The 16,862-nt window shown below is 45.2% G+C and overlaps 1 protein-coding gene across 8 annotated transcripts in view; it reads right to left on the bottom strand.

The window, feature by feature from the left end:
- LOC121551012 (mucin-17) overlaps positions 1–12,204 on the bottom strand; it is a 28,734-nt gene extending 16,530 nt beyond the window's left edge. For 2 of the 8 annotated variants that reach the window (XM_041863525.2, XM_041863523.2), the window contains exons 1-2: positions 11,830–12,203; positions 10,736–10,818 (exon numbers count right to left, since the gene is read on the bottom strand). The gene's annotated coding sequence lies outside the window, so the exon portion shown is untranslated. Of the gene's footprint in view, positions 1–10,735; positions 10,819–11,829 lie in introns of all 8 variants that reach the window. The other 6 variants (XM_041863528.2, XM_041863526.2, XM_041863524.2 and 3 more) reach the window with 4 other exon arrangements.
- Between the last annotated feature and the right edge of the window lie 4,658 nt (positions 12,205–16,862).

The raw sequence follows: 16,862 nt of genomic DNA on the forward strand, positions 1-16,862 counted from the left end.
TCAGACAACATAGTGGCAGTGAGGGGGAGGAGAGCCCTGCCACAGCGCACAGGGCAATCAGCTTAATTAAGTGACACACCAGTCACATTTAGAATGAGGTGGATGTGTGTGTGTGTTGGATGCAAGTGAAAGCAACAGCAACCGTGTTTCACACATTTATATTTCAAGCTCAGTCCAACAGAGGCGCTCTGTTCAAGAATACCGAGACCTCACACCAGGCTGCTCTGCCTATAACAGAGCTCTACACTAACATCAGACCCCTGCCCTGACCAACCCTTCAAAAAGAAAACCAAACACAAAATCAAACTCCAGATTGACACCAGGGACTCTCACATCGATAGCCCCGACAACTCAACTAGAAAAAGTAAAGTAAAGTCCAATCGGTGCCTTCCTCCCTCTACCTCCCCTTCCTGTGTTCTGTCCTGTTCTACTCCTGCGGTTGCTGAACAGCCAGACGGCTTGACTGTGCTTTTCCCAGGCATGCTCTGCTCTGTTGTGGTGATAAATCTCCAGCCCTCAGCCAGAGGAACACTGCTCTTTTTCCTCCAGCTGGGAGATTACACTGCTCTAGTCTACGGCCCTCGCCCCGTCTACATCACCCTGTGTAGTACGGAATATACAACCACGCCCAATGATACATGTTGGCATTGGCAATATTTTGACTGACTTTGGACAACCCTGCAATGTTGTAGTTGTCTTTGGTGAAATATTTTTGGATTGTCTTTGCAGTCATATGCTTGATTAGAGACGGATGGCTTTAGGATTCCCTGTTCGTAAAACATCTCAAGCTTATTCTCCACAGATGGTAGTGTGTCAATAATACTTTGTTCATTGGAGTGGTATATCAGAAGCTGTCGGTAGCTAAACGGCTAGAACAGGGTTCTTCAATTCCGGTCCTGGAGGGCCGAAACACCTCTGTTTTTCATCCTCTCCTTCTAATCAGGGGCTAATTCAGACCTGGGACACCAGGTGAGTGCAATTAACTACCAGGTAGAAATAAAAAACAGAAGTGTTTTGGCCCTCCAGGACCGGAATTGAAGAACCCTGGGCTAGAAGATGTGAGTTATAGCCCAGATAGAAGATGACAAGGCAGTGAGTCTGTGGCCTGCCCTGGAGGGTCAACCAGCTGCATCACAACATGACCCTAAGGACACTCGCCACCTCCCAAGAGGAGAGGAACAACTTCCTGTCCATGTAGTCTGGAGGACTCTTCGTTATTTAGGGAAGCAATAAAGAGAGGAAGAGTACAGACGTATTTGTTGTTACTGTCATGTAGAGTTAGTTTTTACTCCTTAGTTTAGGTTTAGAAAGATAAATACAGTGGGGGAAAAAAGTATTTAGTCAGCCACCAATTGTGCAAGTTTTCCCACTTAAAAAGATGAGAGAGGCCTGTAATTTTCATCATAGGTACACTTCAACTATGACAGACAAAATGAGAAAAAAATTCCAGAAAATCACATTGTAGGATTTTTAATGAATTTATTTGCAAATTATGGTGGAAAATAAGTATTTGGTCAATAACAAAAGTTTCTCAATACTTTGTTATATACCCTTTGTTGGCAATGACACAGGTCAAACGTTTTCTGTAAGTCTTCACAAGGTTTTCACACACTGTTGCTGGTATTTTGGCCCATTCCTCCATGCAGATCTCCTCTAGAGCAGTGATGTTTTGGGGCTGTCGCTGGGCAACACGGACTTTCAACTCCCTCCAAAGATTTTCTATGGGGTTGAGACCTGGAGACTGGCTAGGCCACTCCAGGACCTTGAAATGCTTCTTACGAAGCCACTCCTTCGTTGCCCGGGCGGTGTGTTTGGGATCATTGTCATGCTGAAAGACCCAGCCACGTTTCATCTTCAATGCCCTTGCTGATGGAAGGAGGTTTTCACTCAAAATCTCACGATACATGGCCCCATTCATTCTTTCCTTTACACGGATCAGTCGTCCTGGTCCCTTTGCAGAAAAACAGCCCCCAAAGCATGATGTTTCCACCCCCATGCTTCACAGTAGGTATGGTGTTCTTTGGATGCAACTCAGCATTTTTTGTCCTCCAAACACGACGAGTTGAGTTTTTACCAAAAAGTTATATTTTGGTTTCATCTGACCATATGACATTCTCCCAATCCTCTTCTGGATCATCCAAATGCACTCTAGCAAACTTCAGACGGGCCTGGACATGTACTGGCTTAAGCAGGGGGACACGTCTGGCACTGCAGGATTTGAGTCCCTGGCGGCGTAGTGTGTTACTGATGGTAGGCTTTGATACATTGGTCCCAGCTCTCTGCAGGTCATTCACTAGGTCCCCCCGTGTGGTTCTGGGATTTTTGCTCACCGTTCTTGTGATCATTTTTGACCCCACGGGGTGAGATCTTGCGTGGAGCCCCAGATCGAGGGAGATTATCAGTGGTCTTGTATGTCTTCCATTTCCTAATAATTGCTCCCACAGTTGATTTCTTCAAACCAAGCTGCATACCTATTGCAGATTCAGTCTTCCCAGCCTGGTGCAGAGAGCCAGAAATCTTGCTTGTTTGTAGGTGACCAAATACTTATTTTCCACCATAATTTGCAAATAAATTCATTACAAATCCTACAATGTGATTTTCTGGATTTTATTTTTAAATTTGTCTGTCATAGTTGACGTGTACCTATGATGAAAATTACAGGCCTCTCTCATCTTTTTAAGTGGGAGAACTTGCACAATTGGTGGCTGACTAAATACTTTTCCCCACTAAGTTCTAGCTTTTAAAATGTCCCTTGGACAGTGATGGTTTCGATATCTTCCCAAACAGCCACCCCATCTTATCAAACTGCATCCCACATAACTCATAACATTCTCTACAAGACTCACCGATGAGCAACACAGCTACAGGGAACAAAGAGAACACACACACACACACTGAGGTCATGAAATATTATACATACACACACCACCAAGGGCAGGGGTTCACCGTCACCTCAAGGAGAACGCAAACAATAGGATGAAGGCACACACACACACACACACACCTTTATCTCATTATTGTTAATCAATCATAGACAAGATGCTTAATGCACTTCAGCAGCTGACAATAGAACACCAGCTGGGCAAAGTGTGATCGTCCTCTAAGACCCATATTCAATGTAAACTAACCTGCCTCAGTGTGTCTCTGTAGACACGTATAGGCCTATACTGCAGATATCTGGCAGGCCTCCAACAGCACTGGGAGATCCCAGCCTTTCTGATTGTCTAGACACACAAGCGTAAGAGTCCTCCTTCGATAATCAGGTCATGAGCATATTCTAACGGTAATCTTCACTTTGTCCTCCTTTTAAAACTGTGCATACAGTCTCAGTGTGTACGCCTATACAAGCCTTTGCATGTGTATGGTTCTCTTTTTGGGCATTTGGTCAATTTGTTTGATAAAATGATCGACAAAAACCTATTGGGGTAAATTATACATGTTCAATTCCCAATTAATGTCCCCAGCAGGAGTGGGTGAGCTAAATGCTAACTTAATGTCAGCCCTGCTGGTGGCCTGTGTGTGCATGTCTAATCAGAGCCTCCCTTTGCCAGGAACAAGAGACTGGCTACTGAAAATCACAGCGGTCAAAGGCACTTATGAATAGCTCGCAATGGCAACCGCCACTGCTTTCCTACTACACTGCTGTGTGTACATACATTATCTGTGCCTGCATGTCCCCCAGGGTCAGCTGGAAATAGCCGTCAATGGGAGGATTGTAGCGGAAGGAAGCTGGGGCAAGCGAGCAGGAGATCAGTTTAGTGTGCTTTTCCTAACACTCCCGTAACCTTCCCTTAATGCCTAACGATAGAATTGATAACCCTGGCACCAGAGAGAGTATTCAAGAGTTAACGGTCGGGAGTCTGGTTTGAAGAGGCCAGTTTAACGGCCTCTGAATCTATCATCAACACACATTCATCGCCACATGCTGCAAACACTGGGATCCGGTGTCTTTCCTCCTCGGCCAGTGTTAATACGCCCTGGTGCCTGTGTTGACAGACCATCTCTCAGTTTAAATGTTGAGACTGTGTGGCGTCTTCATCTAGAAACCACTGCTCTTATTCAACACTGCTGAGGTGAGTTCCACAAGGCTTCTGTTCGAAGTGAACGTGTTAATTTCAGTTAAACGATTTGAATGAACATTCCAATATGTTACAGTGAACATTAAAATGTTTGAGGCACCACACGCTGGCATAGTTCCGTGGGGGCAGAGCTAAGGAGCCCCACTCAAAAACTGAAACCCTGCAGCATCCCCAATCCGCCTGCTCAGGCTAAGCGTTCCACTATTCCTCTGAGGGAGGACAGGCATACACAACAGACATGGTACTTTGAGGATCAGACCACAAGAAACATTTTGTTGAATGATGCAGCATTGAGTCCGAAGGCAAGTCTGGGGAATTGAAAGAGACTGTACTGTAGCAGCTGAAACCAGAATGCACATGGGTGGTAGGTACTACCAGTCTTACATCTTGTTCTAAGACAAGACTACCCAAAGAATAAAAAGTGAAGGTTAGACCCATGGCAACATTATTGAATTTGGGGTTGGGGCAGATGGTTCTGATACAAAAGAAGAGAAAGGAAACTGATGAGTGCTAGAGGGTGCTACGGAGAGGGCCTAAAACAGAAACTTACAGCACCGCCTCCAAAAGCAAAATGCCCCCCATTGATACGCTCTATCATGTATCATCTCTGAGGGAAACCTTGGCACTAAACCCTGAACAGCTGCTGTTCATTACTAATATCAGAATTTATTGCAAAATACAATTAATACATTGTGGAAAATAACAAATCTGCAAGTTTGATTAAATGTCATTCAGGAACTTACAATAGATTACATCCAAAAATACATGCTACCCGAGGCTTCAAGAGACGTCATGAGCATCATCATAAAAGCATTACATCACACCATACCTAAGATCATCATAGTCTCTTTCAGCAACTTCTGCACACACCAGTCTATTTCTACACTCAATTAGCAGGACGCTTTCCCTGCATGGTACAGTCCCTCTCTCTGCTTTAATAGAAACCATTATACACTTCTGTAGCCTTCGGGTGGCTATCTAAAAAGAACACAAGAGACTGAGGGACTGATTGTTGCTGTGCGCTGCCCAGCTAAGAAAGGGGAGCCAGGGGGGGGTACAAAAGACGCATGACACCGTCCCAGCGGAGTCAGTGTGCTGCCTTCATCACCCTGATACTAATCACTGCTCGCACATTCCCAAACAGGCCCGGCCAAAGGTCAGAAAGCCACCCCTACCCTACACACAAACAAAACTCTACAAACAAAGTTGACTCCTCTCCACGGAATTCCTTCCCTGGACACGGTGTAGGAGGGAGACGAGAAGGGATTGTGAGGCCCTTCTCGGACAGTTACGTCAGGACATGCCTGACAAATGAGGCCATGGACACATTAACTCCCCAGACAGAGCAGAAACTGTCCAAATCAGCTGCCATCTCCTGGGCTATAGCCTACAATGCACAATGGTTTCAACCTTATGATTTCCATTGACAACGCAATGGTCTTGGTAACAGACAATGGCCCAAGTAAACTCAGTTCAGGAATATGCTTCTCTTGTTTACTGGGCTGCTGCCTGTGTGAGTCGAGGCAACATCTTGTGTGACAGACACCTGGATCACAGAACCATGTGATGTGACTGACTGTAATCCTTGTGCTCTGAAGAGGTTTAGTAGGAGCCAAAAGCAGGTTTAGAGTCTGTACCGCCATGGCACGACAGGTAGAGACTTCAAGTGAGCGAAGGGTACCATCTAAAAAGACTGGCGACACCAATCTTCGTCACATGCCTTTGCTCCCGGACCCATCCTGTGAATATGCTGTTCCCAAACACACACACTACCCCCCCTTTACCAGAGTCACCCATCTCCCAGCCTCAGGAGACTCGGCCCCCTGGGGACAGGGAGATTAACACATGACAGAGCTTGTTAACCCTGGACAAAGAGATATGCTAATCCTGTACGATCAGGCCGACTGTCCTCCAGCGCCAGCCCAGAGACAACCCACAGAGACAGAGAGAGCCCAGGACAGAGGCCCAGTGTGTCCCAGAAACCAAACAAAAAGACCTGGGTCCATCACAACAATGGAGAGACAGAGCCGACAACAAACAAGGTCCCAACAGTGCACGTCTAGCTACAGAAGACCGCTGAGAGGAACAGCGGGGTGGGTGTGATCTTGACCATGCCGATATTGATCGTGGGGGAGAAAGTGGGGATGTGGGCTACTCAGATGGGGATAGGAGTCAGTGCATTAGCGAGGGACACAGGGACGTGTTCCACTGATGGAGTCCCTTGCCTGGGGGTTACCCACCAGTGAAGCTGGTGTGGAGGGACTGAAAGAGAGGGTAATTTGTAACTTGAAGAGCAGGTCCTTCTCCATAATGGGCAGTGTGCCCACTGACAGACTCCACTCAGGGGGTAAATGACATTAGGCCAGATAGGGCCAGCTGGTGGGTTGGATCGATGACACCAGATAGGACGGAGAGGAACAAGGCAGGCATCTGGACGGGACAGCAAAACATACCCTTGAGGCTCCAGCTCTCTGGCCATAAGAGGATTATGTCCTCCTGTTTGAAGCAGAGCAGACACGTTCCAGATGGAATCTGATCCCTCACAGGTTGTCCACACCACCAGGGCTAACCAGGGCTTTTCAGCAAAATAACAGCTGGGCTAACACCACATAAAACTGTACCTTGCCTTTACCCAGAAATTGACATGGTATTTGGGACTTGGTTGGGTCAAAAGGCTTCTTAAAATAGAAATAACAGGACAATAGCATTTCAAATGACATCAAAACGTCTGACAAATCCCCCCTGTCAACTGTCATAAATGTAGCCATCATTCTGTCATCAAGACCTTTAGGCATCCATGTCATCCCAGACTGGCCGGTGATATAGACAGGCTGCCACAGCACTGATATAATGCTGATTGCATCGGCCAGAACAAATGCAACCCAACAACTGACAGTAAACAGGTGGAAGCCATGGCAACCAATACTTACTGTGCATTCGGAAAGTATTCAGACACCTTGACTTCTTCCACATTTTTGTTACGTTACAGCCCAATTCTAAAATGGATTAAATTGCCCCCCCGCCCAAATCTACACACAATACCCCATAATGTCAAAGCAAAAACAGGTTTAGAAATTTTTGCAAATGTATTACAAATAAATACCTGAAATACCTTAGATAAGTATTCAGCACCTTTGCTATGAGACTCGAAATTGAGCTCAGGTGCATCATGTTTCCATTGATCATCCTTGAGATGTTTCTACAATTTGATTGGAGTCCACCTGTGGTCAACTCAATTGATTGGACATGATTTGGAAAGGCACACACCTGTCTATATAAAAGGTCCCACAGTTGACAGTGCATGTCAGAGCAAAAACCAAGCAGAGGTCGGAGGAATTGTCTGTAGAGCTCAGAGACAGGATTGTGTCGAGGCACAGAGCTGCGGAAGAGTACCAAAAAATGTCTGCAGCATTGAAGGTCCAAGAACACAGTGGCCTCCATCATTCTTAAATGGAAGAAGTTTGGAACCACCAAGACTCTTCCTAGAGCTGGCCGCCCTGCCAAACTGAGCAATTGGGGGAGAAGGGCCTTGTCAGGGAGGTGACCAAGATCCCGATGGTCACTGACAGAGCTCCAGAGGTCCTCTATGGAGATGGGAGAACCTTCCAGAAGGACAACCATCTCTGCAGCACTCCACCAATCAGGCCTTTATGGTAGAGTGGCCAGACGGAAGCCACTCCTCAGTGAATAGGCACATAACAGCCCGCTTGGAGTTTGCCAAAAGGCACCTAAAGGACTGACCATGAGAAACAAGATTATCTGGCCTGATGAAATGAAGATTGAACTCTTTGGCCTGAATGCCAAGCGTCACGTTTTGAGGAAACCTGACACCATCATTACGGTGAAGCATGGTGGTTGCAGCAGCATGCTGTGGGGATGTTTTTCAGCGGCAGGGACTGGGAGACTAGTCAGGATCGAGGGAAAGATGAACAGAGCAAAGCACAGAGAGATTATTGATGAAAACCTGCTACAGAGCGCTCAGGACCTCAGGCTGGGGCGAGGGTTCACCTTCCAACAGGACAACGACCCTAAGCACACAGCCTTGAACTCGATCGAACATCTCTGGAGAGACCTGAACATAGCTGTGCAGCGACGCTCCCCATCCAACCTGAAAGAGCTTGAGAGGATCTGCAGAGAAGAATCTTGTGTGCCAATCTTGTAGCGTCATACCCAAAAAGACTTGAGGCTGTAAACGCTGCCAAAGGTGCTTCAACAAAGTACTGAGTAAAGGGTCTGAATACTTATGTAAAGTTTTTATTTTTTAATAAATTAGCAAACATTTCTAAAAACTTGTTTTTGCTTTGTCATTATGGGGTATTGTGTGTAGATTGAAGGGAGGGGGGGCAATTTAATCCATTTTAGAATAAGGCTGTAACGTAACAAAATGTGGAAAAAGTCAAGGGGTCTGAAGACTTTCCGAACGCACTGTTGCAGCTACAGGAATGAAGCTCAAAGCGCAAACACTAGAAACCAGCAACCTTTTCGTTTCTGACAGTATTTAAGAACATTTCCATGTTGAGCAGACATTATGCCATTTCGCAGCCTTGCAGCGACCACAGCAATCCAGGCAAAATTCTGAAAGTGTTGAGGGGGGCATAGCAACAGGGCTCTGAACCATGTCCATTATCCAGCCTCCCACTGGAAGAATTCAGAGCCTCACAGAAAATGACTGCAGCTGCTGGCATATATACCCTCAAAACTGCGCAGCAACTGTCAGGACTGACAACTGTGATACCACTGAGGCAGCTATCTTGGCTGGACCAATGTCCGTAGCAGAATTATCAGGCATTTATCTGGAAAGTACACATTACAGTAGTGACGACCACAGCAAACAATGGTGTGGCACTGCAGAAACCACGACTACAGTCCCAAGTCTGTGGTTAAGATAATCTCACGACTGCAGGCCAGTTGTCAGCTCTGACTTTACTCATAAGCGATGGTGACAGACAGTGCCAAAGGTCATACAGTTCAGCCCACTGAGCAATAAAAGCACTACATACAGCGTCCAAGATGGCCGATTCATGGACCATCTATATCCGGGTTGCATCTGGTTTAATCGGCCCAACTCACATGCGCACTAGCACTCAGTGCGCACAGGGAGCAACTCGAGCATTGACGACAGCATCACGTCATCCAATGATGACTAAAGTGTCTTATTAGGAATTTTCTAATCTGACTTCTATATGGGGCCGTCTATGGGAATTGTCTTTCTGGGCCGGACGTCAGTTAAACTGCAGTACCGAAGCAAGTCTATAGGTGCAGTCGAACGCGTGCTTCCAGACCAGAACCCTGGCCCTTGGTTCCGCCTGGGAGGGATCTGGTGAGTAGGGGACCAGTCCAGGGCAGGCAGAGGACACACCAATTAGAATATTCACAGTTTGGGGATGTCACTGAATCAACCTATTTAGCCCACTACGCCTGAGGCACAAATTACTGTAGGCATCTCCCCGACAGCCCACGGCATAGGTCAGAGGAAGGGCAGAGCAAAGAGCTGTCTGTCATAAAATCACAGTAGAATGATACAGCATGAATTCCGCATGGAATTGCATCTCTTCTGATCGTAGACATCTACGCCCTCCTTTGGCCCTGACTGTTTCGACAGGCTTACTAAAACATGTGCATGGCATTAATGGAGAGACTTAAATAGGTGTGACAGACAATGTAATAACCAAAATGCCTGCGGAGACACGAGTGGAGGAGGAATCAATTTTCAGCCTATTGAAAAAGTGAGGTGGGCAGGGGGAATTTGGTACCAAATGTCACAATGCTTGCACGTTGGTTGAAAGTAAAAAAAAAGAACGCTCTTTTGCTAAAACAAGCCACTTTAACCATTTAACCAAATCTGTCATAACGTCATTAGATTCATAGACACATGATAGATACACTTTTATAAAACGTAACAAGTCAAAAGCACTTGGATAAAACAGGAACTACATTTAATTTCACGTGAATGCATTAGTCCCATGTCTGAGCATGTCTATCGCTCTGCCTCATCACTGGCTTTGTGAGTCAGCCTTTCGCTCATTAATGCACCAGAGGGTTGACTAGCATGTTGGAGCCTCTCTAAGCCAGACAAGGCAATGTCTGAAAAGTGCTCACATTAATCACCCTGGGATGCAATTTATTCCCAAGTGGCATCAATACCTCATGGCAGATCATTGTAGAATATTGACCTACTCATGCCCACTACCCCACTCGGATACCACCCTATATCGTTCATTGTCAGCCGAACATCAGGGCCAGAGGTCAGGCCTGTGGGCCATCTATAATGATTAGTTGTATATGGTAACTGCAGGTTGAGGGTTTTGGAGACTAACATTTTCCACCATTGTTCTTTTGGAGAGAGGAGTGTGGTCTGGTTGCATAATATTAATACAAGCAAAAAATAGCTCCAAGTTCATGGTCTGAAGCCACAATGTTAGCCTACATGATACAGTTTGAACAAACTGTGTTTTATTGCATTGAGAGTACAACACTTGTCATGACTCAGGTTCTAATAATCCTAAAAATTGTGTGAGCCTTCAAAGACCTCTCAACCTAAAAAACTATAGCACTTAAGCAATCCTACAAAAGTAGCCTATGCTATATGTTCGCATACTAATGCAAAAATAGTGGGCATCAACATAATTATTAGCCTAAATTATCCAACATTTCACCTGGGGCAGAGAACGAAGCCGTTCTCACTAGAGACCACTTGGCCGCACAGAACAATAGGCGTCAGCAATGGAGGATGAAGAGCCTGAGAGAAGAAAAGTTTATATAATTTAGTGAATACGTCGAATTGATTTAGAAAAAGCAAATAATCCAAATGATTACACACTGATCCCTTCACAAAAGGAAGGCTGTTATTTTAGCCAGTTCATTCGTCGGTTAGCTAAATAGCTGGTGATCAATTTCAGCCACCACACAGGGCTGCCACCGCCCCATCACCCCCTCCCCTCCATTGCAATCGAATTCAGAATCTAGCCATCCTCTTTATGGCTGAGCGGCGTGAGCAACTCACTGGCAGAAGGAAAATCCAGAAACTCTAGTCAAGGAAAGAAAAGCAAAGATACTGCAATTGCTACATCGTAAAAAAATAAAAAAATAATACTTAGCTAGATAGCCATTAAGCAACGATTCCCTTGCTCCTATTCTCGCTTTTGTGCGGCGCAACATACTCGCGTGGATCGTTCACTTAGCAAGTAGCCTATTTAGTTAGTAACAATTTAAACAAAGCGTATTTGTATGGCGCCGTTTCCAATGCAGGTTGACGTTTATTGTCATGAATCTTGCCCTGGAGGCATAACTGAGCGGTTTTCCGCTAGATGAGCCAGCTGCAAAGTCAAAATTGGCTATATTTTAAACATTCACAAAAACTTTATTTTTGGTCTTAATTGAAAGGTTGGGCATTAGGGTTAGTAGTGTGGTTAAGGGTAGGTGTAAAATCAGATTTTATGACTGGTTGTGCCAGCTAGTGACCACTCTGCAGACCTGCCTCAAGGACTAGATTAATGACGAAAAACGCTAACCTGCGTTTCCAATATGAATTCATGAATTACACTTACAATGTCGACAAAGACATTCACCCACTATCTATGATTATTCACCCATTCTACCCAGACCAACTACCAAACTCTAAATATAAAACGAAAAGCATTTGTTAAAGCATCACATCGTAACTTAAAATCACAGAAAATATAAAATGCAAGCTTCAAATTAGTTATACAGCTAGCTAGCATGCTAACTCTCAACTAGTCTCTAGACTTACCAATGCAGTGTAGCTAGCTAGCTATAGCTTGATCTCCAGCTACGCCCAGTGTTTGACAATATCCTACGACTCCTTTCAGAATCCTCGAATAGAAAGTGTAACAAATTGGAAAATGAAACCGAACAAGATGAGAAAGAGGCCAAATTACCAAGAAACGTCTATGTCGACCGACGTTTTCAGAAGTGATGCACGTCCCTGCCAAAGAAAGGAAAAACGATTTGCAGTCCACGCACTACTGGCCGGGACGGATGGACAGGCAGAGAGGGTTTTACCACGGCATAGCGCGCAGGGGTGAAATTGAAAGGGATGAATAGCCAAGTAACTCGACTTTCTCCAGCTCACGACCAATCACTACGCCGGCTTGGATTTATTCAAATGAGGAATGATGTCATCTCTCAAGTCACCCTACTTTCTTTCTCCCCATCCTTCCCAAGTTGCACCGGTTGTCTCCCCCTTCTCTATCCCTCCACCAGTTTTCCCGCGCCCACACCCCCCCTCAATGCCCGACTCAACACTCATCCTGCACACACCTCCCGCCGTTTCTTTCAACCGTGCATTCTCTCCACACAATGGTGGCATGTTAGTGTTCTCCAGGACCACTGGATGCTGAGATTTCAGCCACGAAGTGTACCACAGCAAGTCTGTCATATTTTGATTTTCTTTAGGTCTACTGCCATTTTAGTTACTACCATATTATTCTAATATGGTGATGAAACAAACATCTTTATTGGTTATACAAGGACTAAAAATGGCCTGCTGCACATACATAATGCATATTGATTGACACATTGTAGCAACAGTGGTAAGGTTAAATAATCAGGTAATATAGTCATCATATCCCTAAACACTATCTTCCAGAAATATTAATAACACTAGGTTTATTGCAGTGGCACATTCTTTATTGTAAGGACAAGATATCTAATCTGTTGCAGACAAGCGCCAACACAGACTAGACCAAACATGTTTGACCTGTCAAAGAGGAGGCTGCCAGGAGAATCACCAGTGCATAAAGATACACAATTTTATGTCAGATTGTGACAGTCAGAGACATTGCGGAATCGAAGGAGACAGAAACAAGATGAAGAGGGAATAGAAACAGAGGAAGGCTGAAGGAGCTGCCGCTGTCTGTACAGTGTTTCTCCCCCAGACACAATTGTTGTCTCCCTCTACTGATTGTGGGCGTTTTTTCATAGGCTTTGTCTGTGTGTGCCGCTCCTGTCTTCACACCAGACTTCTGAGACAGTCTCGGTGGGCATGCTGCCTATCCGTCTGCACTGTTGCTGTTCAGCTCTCCCAGTGGCAGCCAGAGCTGTCTACATGAGCCAGGCTTTTGTGCCGGGGTCTGCACTGGCTAGGGAGCATTGTGCTTCACATTGTGTCCCCTTCAGCTCTAGCCCTGTGGAATTCATCATAACACACACACACATTTCATTTCCCCAGGATGTTTACCTCGGTGAACAGTTGCTCAATGGTGCGCTGACCTGTGTGGTTGTGTTATGGTTACACTGTCACTAGGCAATGTAAAGTAGCCTGGTGCTGCTATGCCTTTGTTGATATGCTGAGATTGATATCGCTTGTTTTGTATTCTATCATGTAATAACCCCAACTCCCTACAGCTCTTCTCGCACTTCTCTCTCTCTCTCTCTCTCTCAAAATGATCAGTGAAGGTACATGCTCTGGCCCACACAATTAGTTACACAGGCTTCACTAACATGACTCTCATATATAACCCTGCTGTCAAACAGACCAAAGCAGACTGTAGAAATGTAGTGAAGGTAATGTATTGTGGGGGAAGCAGTGAAGTAGGAACATAGCAAAAACACTAAACAGAGGTAGCCCACACACACAAGAACTACCACACACAGTAAAGAGAGGGAGAGGTGCTGGGGGTGCTATACTAGTGTCGGCCTGCCAGTGATGGACGTATTGGCTTGGTGAAACAGGCACAACAAAGAGAGGAAGTTTTTTTCCACACAGGCTGTGGTGTGCTGCAGTGGAGACAGGAAGGGGCAGGGCAGTGTACTCGCCACCCAGTTCCCCTGTTATTTATCTCATTGTTGTTTTCCCCTGGCCAGCAGCCCAGCTGGAGCAACGCAGCACAAAAGGACTGGCGCACACTCAGTCAAGCAAAGCCAAGCCTCTGGATGTTGTTGTGTTAACTTTGACAAGGAATACACACAAACATACTAACACTTGCGCGCAGACACACAGAGTGACACACATACAAGCTTGAGTGCTGTAACACAGGCTGTTCTCATATCAGTCAAATCACACAAAGGAGGAAGCAGGTATTGTGCAAAAACAAAAAACTAAAGATGGAGACGCACCCATCTTATCAGACATACTCAATATCCTCAAAGGAGATTCACAGACGTGTTTCTGGTCAAGAAATGGATTTCGAATACCTAGGATGTAAACATTACAACACGGCACACTGTCCATGGTAGCCTGATCTTCATTACATGCCTCTGAATACTATGTTCACAAGTTAGCATACGCCAGCAGTGCACCGGCTTCTGTTGTGTGAGCATGGGCTCCCAGGAGAACAGAATGTGCCAACACAGCATGTCATTGACACGCTGCATACTAACACACTTGAAGAACACATGTAACACACACATACAACTGGCTATACAGTGAGGGAAAAAAGTATTTGATCCCCTGCTGATTTTGTACGTTTGCCCACTGACAAAGAAATGATCAGTCTATAATTTTAATGGTAGGTTTATCTGAACAGTGAGAGACAGAATAACAACAAAAAAATCCAGAAAAATGCATGTCAAAAATGTTATAAATTGATTTGCATTTTAATGAGGGAAATAAGTATTTTACCCCCTCTCAATCAGAAAGATTTCTGGCTCCCAGGTGTCTTTTATACAGGTAACGAGCTGAGATTAGGAGCACACTCTTAAAGGGAGTGCTCCTAATCTCAGTTTGTTACCTGTATAAAAGACACCTGTCCACAGAAGCAATCAATCAATCAGATTCCAAACTCTCCACCATGGCCAAGACCAAAGAGCTCTCCAAGGATGTCAGGGAAGATTGTAGACCTACACAAGGCTGGAATGGGCTACAAGACCATCTCCAAGCAGCTTGGTGAGAAGGTGACAACAGTTGGTGTGATTATTCACAAATGGAAGAAACACAAAAGAACTGTCAATCTCCCTCGGCCTGGGGTTCCATGCAAGATCTCACCTCGTGGAGTTGCAATGATCATGAGAACGGTGAGGAATCAGCCTAGAACTACACGGGAGGATCTTGTCAATGATCTCAAGGCAGCTGGGACCATAGTCACCAAGAAAACAATTGGTAACACACTACGCCGTGAAGGACTGAAATCCTGCAGCGCCCGCAAGGTCCCCCTGCTCAAGAAAGCACATATACATGCCCGTCTGAAGTTTGCCAATGAACATCTGAATGATTCAGAGGAGAACTGGGTGAAAGTGTTGTGGTCAGATGAGACCAAAATGGAGTTCTTTGGCATCAACTCAACTCGCTGTGTTTGGAGGAGGAGGAATGCTGCCTATGACCCCAAGAACACCATCCCCACAAGGGGGGACAGAACAACTTCACCGCATCAAAGGTACAATGGACGGGCCATGTACCGTCAAATCTTGGGTGAGAACCTCCTTCCCTCAGCCAGGGCATTGAAAATGGGTCGTGGATGGGTATTCCAGCATGACAATGACCCAAAACACAGGGCCAAGGCAACAAAAGAGTGGCTCAAGAAGAAGCACATTAAGGTCCTGGAGTGGCCTAGCCAGTCTCCAGACCTTAATCCCATAGAAAATCTGTGGAGGGAGCTGAAGGTTCGAGTTGCCAAACGTCAGCCTCAAAACATTAATGACTTGGAGAAGATCTGCAAAGTGGAGTGGGACAAAATCCCTCCTGAGATGTGTGCAAACCTGGTGGCCAACTACAAGAAACGTCTGACCTCTGTGATTGCCAACAAGGGTTTTGCCACCAAGTACTAAGTCATGTTTTGCAGAGGGGTCAAATACTTATTTCCCTCATTAAAATGCAAATCAATTTATAACATCTTTGACATGCGTTTTTCTGGATTTTGTTGTTGTTATTCTGTCTCTCACTGTTCAAATAAACCTACCATTAAAATTATAGACTGATCATTTCTTTGTCAGTGGGCAAAAGTACAAAATCAGCAGGGGATCAAATACTTTTTTCCCCTCACTGTATACTTACATACTTCGACTACAGTCAATGATAACCTAATCTCATTGCGACATGCTGACTTGAACGTTTATGTTAAAACAAAATGTCATAATAGAACATTTCAGATACAGCAATCTTAATCTTACATCTGCATTATGCACACAGCCTAGTAAAATCCACACGCAGCTCATGTTATCACCTAGTTTCACTCTAAACACTAAAATAGAGGAGGCCTTGTGTCCCATGTGGCTAGCTTTAGAGGACTTTCTGTTTAATTGGTATTGTTACCCTGAAACCTGATGATGTCCAGGCAGGCTAGTTTCTGGTTGATGGGTTAGTGGGAGTGCTTCCCAGCCCTGGCTGGCTGTATCCTGCCGTTAATAATGCATGCTGCTACTAAGGTATCGAACAGGGGCCCCTCTCCTCTATACCACTCAGACTAAGCTACATTAAGAGCACTGACTGTGCAGATCTCTGCACTGATCTTGATATATTTGTGTACTTTTTCAATTATGTGCATTTATCTAAGCTCACATAGGCCATGTTATCTCCTTTCACTTATATTTTGTTTTGAGATGTGCATGTGTACTGGCATGTGGTACATTTTGGCCCTTTAAAACAAGCTACTCTAAACTATTTCCCTCTCTCATCCCCTTCGTTTCTGTTTCCTCTTCTTTCTTTATGGCCTCTTAGATATTGATTTCCTTTGACTGGCTGGCTGGTAGAGGTTGTGTAATCAGACAAGAGGCACCTGTCTCCCTCTAGTGATGCTATCATACCACCACAGTCACAGGGGCACTGTACTGGGCAGGCCCTGGCATGAGGATGAGAACCAATGATGATCTGAACAAGCACAATTCACC

This window comes from Coregonus clupeaformis, unplaced genomic scaffold (genome assembly GCF_020615455.1).
Source record: "Coregonus clupeaformis isolate EN_2021a unplaced genomic scaffold, ASM2061545v1 scaf0010, whole genome shotgun sequence".
Classification (NCBI taxonomy): domain Eukaryota; kingdom Metazoa; phylum Chordata; class Actinopteri; order Salmoniformes; family Salmonidae; genus Coregonus; species Coregonus clupeaformis.